This window comes from Silene latifolia, chromosome X, assembly GCF_048544455.1.
Source record: "Silene latifolia isolate original U9 population chromosome X, ASM4854445v1, whole genome shotgun sequence".
Classification (NCBI taxonomy): Eukaryota; Viridiplantae; Streptophyta; class Magnoliopsida; order Caryophyllales; family Caryophyllaceae; genus Silene; species Silene latifolia.
The window spans coordinates 37,804,233-37,811,060 of NC_133537.1; the positions used below are offsets into that span (position 1 = coordinate 37,804,233).

General features: G+C 32.3%; 1 long non-coding RNA gene across 1 annotated transcript; it reads left to right on the forward strand.

Moving 5' to 3' along the window:
* Nucleotides 1-3,884: 3,884 nt before the first annotated feature.
* On the forward strand, nt 3,885-6,254 carry LOC141621344 (uncharacterized). The gene is made up of 3 exons (XR_012532245.1): nt 3,885-4,064; nt 5,660-5,749; nt 5,994-6,254. It is a non-coding gene; the product is annotated as an uncharacterized LOC141621344 (long non-coding RNA).
* Nucleotides 6,255-6,828: the final 574 nt, after the last annotated feature.

Here is a 6,828-nt window from a genome sequence, read left to right on the forward strand (position 1 = left end):
ATTCATGTGTTAAATAACATATTAATCACTTTCATCCGAGTAAATATCATCAATTGATCATTAAATCACCAATTAACATTAACGGCTTGCAATTACGGCTTACACGGCCGGACCGAGCCAAGGAACAGGACGCGTTATGTTCTGCTGCGCCTATTCCAAAGGACGCACTTCTGCTGCTTTGTTCTTTCGGCCGAGTTTCGTCCCGAATTCCGTTTCTGCCTTGACGTAGTGTAATTAGTTTACATATTAACTAACTATTAACCGTAATATCACGCTAATTTCTGTTCGTTAATTTATTTGATTCTTTCTTTCTTTCTTTTGTTCTTTTTTCTCAAATTATCCGTTTTAAAGGTATTTTCGACATAAATCGCCTATCCCAATGTAATTATTGTAATTTTCTTTATTGTATCTTTATTGTATTTCTTTTATTGTATTTCTTTCATTGCTTGTATGTTCTCACATGTAAATCAACATTTAAATCCTACTTCGACCCAATTGTATGCTAAATTACGTGTCAACCGACTTAGTTAAATCTTCACATGCTAGGATTAAAACTTGGATGTTGCATTGCATGCATATAGCCGACGATATATCAAGTACGAATAACTCCCCTAATCATTAGTAGAGGCCGCTATCGAGGCGGGCGGGATTAGGTGTTCGATCAAAAGAGCTTCCTAATACGTACCCTCACCCCTTACTCCAGATATCTGTGAACACCCGTGTTCATTGGCATCCACGAGAGTCATTCTAGACATAGAATGCTAAGGGTAACGATTGTTTAGTGTTCATGTCTCTACTTTGTGTCTTGACATGACGCGAGGTACTCGAACGGTTCCAATTTCCCATAAAAATTGGTGGCGACTCCATACAAAATGCAAACGCTTGTTCGTTCCCAAGCGCCCCCGTGGCCCGCTGTCCACACATCATTACTCCGTATAATTAAAAACTTCATAATTACCTAATACTTGAACATTTTTTTTTCATCCAAAATGTCTAACCATTTTACAATTAAATGTCATGATTATTGTCATTAATTCATCATACTCATCCTACCTCATCAAGTCCCCTACAACTTTTCAAATGCCTAACATATGTATTTGGTTTTATAAATATTCATGCTCACCCATTAATTCACTACTCATATTTTATCTATCATTCACGTGGGCTCATCCCCCTCATCTTATTTCCTAAATTTCCTAGATTTGCTCATTTAATTTAACATATTGTTGCTTAAACTAACGAATTTTGAGGGCCAATAATGCACTTGCATAATTAGTTTATAATACTAATTTCTTTTCCAATTTTTATTTCCAGCGTTGAATTCTACCAAATTGAAAGGATGTTGAAGATATAATGTACGCCAAAAACAAGCTTGAGCATAATAACTATTTCCTTCATATGCAAGACTTGTCGTCGTTGAATAATTTTCTCTCTCATGACTTGGTATTGTTTCCCATTAATTTTTTTACAAGATAATTTATTATTGTGTTTCTTTACTTAGTGTTTCGTTATTATTTTTAATGTCGAGATGTTTGGTTTCTTACGTATTTATTTAAGTTTATGTTATGATCACTGACTTTGATTGTGATACGAATATAGGGGGAAGATGGTGAAGATGAATAGAGCATGATGATTGGATCAGTATTTTGGTAACCAAGAAAAATTATAATTAGATACAAATATAATGAGTAGTTACATAATACTCCATCTGAGTATGTAATTATAGAGTATATGTAAAATATTGTACGCATGAATGCTTATAATAATTGTAGACACGCTCTTAATATGGTAAGATAATAGAAAAATAAATAAATTTATCAAAAAGTAATTGTATTAGCTAAGAGAATGACAAAACGTGTGTGATGGTGAAATTATTTGGCTTACTCTTCAATGTCTTACTTTTTTTAAGGCTAAAATTAGTTTTTAATAAAGTGAGTAATAGTTGAAAAATTATACTCCATTCATTCCACTTTCACTGTCCAATTTCCCTTGAAATTGTATCCCAATTAAATTATTCCCTTTCAGTTATTCAATATTTCCACTCGATAACTAACTAATATTACAACCACCATAAACCATAAAATTAATAAGAAGACACTTCTTTAGTTTGAGGGGTAAATTTGGCAATTCATCACTCTTCCTTAAATCCTCCCAAAATAGAAAGGACAATAGAAATGAGATGGAGGAATTAGGTAACAATATTAGTCTACTAATTTATATACAAATTAAATTTAGAACTGAGACAATAAAAATGCACAAATGTATTTTGGAGAAAACAAGACAATAAAAATGAAATGGATAAAGTAAATAAGCAATTTATACTATTAGGGAAGCAATTGATCATGTAGATGAGAATAACAAAGTACGTACATTTTTTGTTTGCATGGTAAAGTAGTGATTGAAAATTTACAAAATCTTTTTATTTATTATGGTTTCCAATCTTCTAAGATATTATTATTGTTGTAATATTAGAATGATAAGATTAAGTAAATCTTTAAGATAATATTTGATTAGAGATTTGTTATCTCTTTATATTATTAAATTTATTCTTATCTATCCTCTAAGATATTACTGCATAATATTAGAAGAATAAGATTGGGTAAATCCTTAATATAATATTTGATTAGAGATTTTTATCTCTTTTATATTATTAAGATTTATTCTTTCCTATCTTTGAGGATATTATTATTGTAAACAGGGACGAAGCTTGGATGAAATACTGACCGGGGCCGATTTAATTAATTTTGTCGATGTTTGTCCTCATTTATTATAGGTTTAGCACCGTCGATAAATATTTCTCCCCACTATTTATTTTTTGTATTTGTTGTGAGCGATATTTTAATCATAAGACCAACAAATGATGAAAATGAATGTTAAAAAATACTCCATAGTAGTTAAGGGATAGAGCATAAATGCGCAGTATGTAGTACTTCCTCCATTCGGGTCATTTATTTACCTTTTTTTTTTATAGAAAAAGCCTAAATATAATACGAGTAGTCGTCAAAGAATGGAATGTCATATTCCAGGAAATAAAATTGTTAAAAAACTTAAAGAAATGAGGAGCTATGCAGTGCCGAACTCGCGATCTCTCATGGACTCTAATGTCATTATCAGTAATTCACCACTAGACCAATTACGGAGAATTGACTGATTCTCTACTTGCACACTATATATTTCTACAAACCTTGCCTGGGCCATGGCCCATTCGGCCCAGGCGTAGCTCCGTCTCTGGTTGTAAATATGGAAGAAGAAAATTTGTTTATTGCCTAACATTTCACGTGAAATGTGGCGGCATATTAGGGTTTTAATTGAAACCTAGATCTCCTTCCTCAATATAAATACTACTCTCTTTGTTCATTTCAATTAAGTTTTGAGCTATAAAATTTCCTTTTTTCAAACAAATTGAGTAAAAACTTTACATCTTAATCGAGTAAACATTTTTTATTTTGCATTTCGAACATTATTCTGAAAAGTTGTGTACTATATTGCAATTACTTCTTAAGAACCGTTATTCGATAATAGTGATATATATCAGTTCTTATTCGTTTAACTTAGTGAACATCAAAGAATAATCAAGTACTTTCTTATTAACGTAAGTTAGCCAAAATCGAGTATTTACCGGTACTTAAGTGAGTTACAATTAGAGTTACACTACTACAAAATACTTAATGGACATCACTTAATAGACATCAGATTTATCAAAAAATTCGATGTCTAAATTTATACATCAGATATTTAAAAATATCTGATGTCTATCCAATCATATTGACATCAGACTTTTTAAAAACGGGATGTCTATTAATCCTGCATCGGACATTAAAAAACCCGATGTCTACAAAACGCGCCCAAAATACGCTTGAAATCGCCTCACCCTACCACACTATTCTAACCCTTGAAAAAACCCTCGTCTCGTCTCACTTCGCCGCACAACAATCTTCAGCACTCCAATTCCTCTTCATACATCTCTCCATTCTTTCTCTCATTTTCTTAGCAAAAATGGTGAGCCTCTTCTATTTTCTTCATCATACCCATTTATGCAAGTCGCTTCTCTCGATTTTCAACAGGTTCTTCACTTCTCCAACTCATTTTCAATTTCTTTGTTGATCTTGGTTACTGATTTGATTTACTATTCCATTAATTTTATCTTGTGCTTTATTATTTGATTATGATTTGATGAAATAATTGAATTTTGGGGGAAGTAAACCCTAACTTTAATGGATTTGGGTGTGAATTTGAGGTTAACCTTATGTATCTCATCTACTTGTAGACTGTGTTACTTATTTTGTTTTCGAGGAGAACATCATGTTTCAAATGCTATCTTAGTTACCACCCTTTGGTGTTTTGATTATGCTGATGTTTGATGTGGCTATGATGTTAGAGTTCTGACACACACACACACACATGGGTATACATTGTTAATAGTTCCATTGTGTATTATTGTACTAGGACTACTAGTAGTGATTCGTGTTTGTTAAAATAACCTTAGATCCCGGGCTTGGTGTCACTGCATAAAGTTGTTACCTTGTTTTTTGTTTTGTTCCCAGCGGGCTGTAATCATTGAGAGATGAGGATTGTCTAACATTTAAATGTTAGGGTATTTGTTTTGCCATTGAGCGTGCCCCTCTTGTTTCCTGCTAGTGGTTTTAAACTTGTAACTTGTATGAGAATATATGTATATGGATCTGAGCATAATTCTGAACACCTTGGTTGTTATCATTAACTTTCTTGGGTGAACGGGATTAAAACTTCTTGAGAGGATGCTTCTTTCTTAGCTAATTTTGGGTTGATTTAATAGTTTAGTTGACAAAGAAGATTGAACACAAAGGAGTATACTTGTGATATACTGGACTCAACAAGCCCCACATGCCCACACAGACCCACGGCAAAATTTAGGTTAGTATAATCCTTAATGTCAAGTTAATCATCATGTCACTGGCCTTGTCTTGTTTATGTAATGTGTATTACTTTTCATGTTCCTTGCTTGTATCATTTTTTGCGAAGACAATATTATAGTAAAAGGATGGAGATTGAACATGAGACTCATTAATTCCAGTACCTCTTGTTTTAAGAATCTGGACCACTATGCATAGGTTTGTGTTACTTGTATAGTGATATTGGTTTTATGACTTGTTTCTTGTCAAATGATTAAGTCTATATACTTTTTATTCAGTATGCTTTACAGAGTAGTATTTTGCCAGTTGTATCTCTATCGAAACAAGAACAGTTAATCAATAAGTAAAATATCACTCTAACCGAAATCAGCGATAGTTTTATATACCCAGTTTAGTACTCTATATGCTTTTTGTAAAGGGGACTAGTAGTAGTTACAGTTGCGACCCTTGGATGAGTTTTGAACCAGTGAGATAATTTCCTAACGACCTTACCAACTTGACCTGACAAAGTAGTTGTACTAGCTGACATAGAATTTTAAGTTCATACAATGTCAATGGTCTAGTTTAGGGAATTAAATCACGAGCTAACCAGACATATACCTTGTACAAGAACAACAATACTTATTACCTTCTTGAGGCTTCTTTCAGGACTAAAAATAAAACAATTCCTTATTTTGAACTTACCTTTTGATTGTTAACAGTTTTGATGATCGACTATATATGTTATCAGTTTGTTAATTTCATTTATTTTCGTTGTGGCAAACCAGGTTATGTCAGTCATATGGGAGATTAGCAGATCTGGGGATTGTAAGAATTTGTTGTTCCAAGTAGTCTCTCCGCAATGGATGAAACTTGATGTAAGTTTTTGACGTGTTTGATGTTAATTACTCGTATTCTTTATGTGAAATTATAAGTGAATGCTTTACTATGATGATGTTGTAAATTTATGTGGTTGCTTTCTTTCAGGAGGCTATTTACACCTTATATCACCATGTTTCTTTATTGCTCTCTTTTTGTATCACACCCATTATAAGATGAATCAATGGTATACGGAGCATGTTTTTTATTAGTTCTTTGATAAACCATTTTCTTGACTTGCAGCTTTTTCAAGAGATAATGTCATTTTCAGAAGATGAAATCAGCAACGTTCGTGGTGTTCGTGATTCATCGGCGGAACATATTCTAAATGTTTAGTATATTAATGTATAAGTTTGTATGGATGATGGGTTTGGTTTATATATACAATATTTTGCACTTTGCAGATATTTAAGTTGTATTTGGTTGCTATTGATTTTAGATGATGGTTTTTTGGTTGTATATGAAAGGAATGTAGATTATTTGCTAATAAATTCAATTTATTTATTTTTTAAAAAATAAAACAATATACATCATACTTTACCAAAAACTGATGTCTATTTATGCAATAGACATCGGTTTTTAGTTAAAGTCTGATGCGTATTTATGGAATAGGCATCAGATAAAATTAAAACTGATGTCTATTTTTGAATAGACATCTGACTTAAGTCTGATGTATAAGCATAAAGAATATACATGTGTCAACTGTGCATCAGTTGCATATCCGATGCCTATTGATGAAAAAGTCGGATGTCTATAATGATTTTTGTAGTAGGGTTAGTTGTACGAGTGGATTAATAATTTTGCATTCCGTAGAAAGATACTAAAATTATTAATCGAGAATAGTGGACCTAGGTTTCGACTTGTGAAACTGAACAACTTCAAAAATCCCTTGTGTCTCGTGCATTTTTGTTTTGCATTCATTTTCATTTATTTACATTTTGCACTATTGATTGATTAAGTCAAGTTTAAGCGATAAACATTGAACAATCAATTAATCTACCAAGCTTAATATAGACAATAAACAAAATTGAGCATATTTACTTATAATCAATCCCCCCCCCCCCCCCTTGAGTATTTC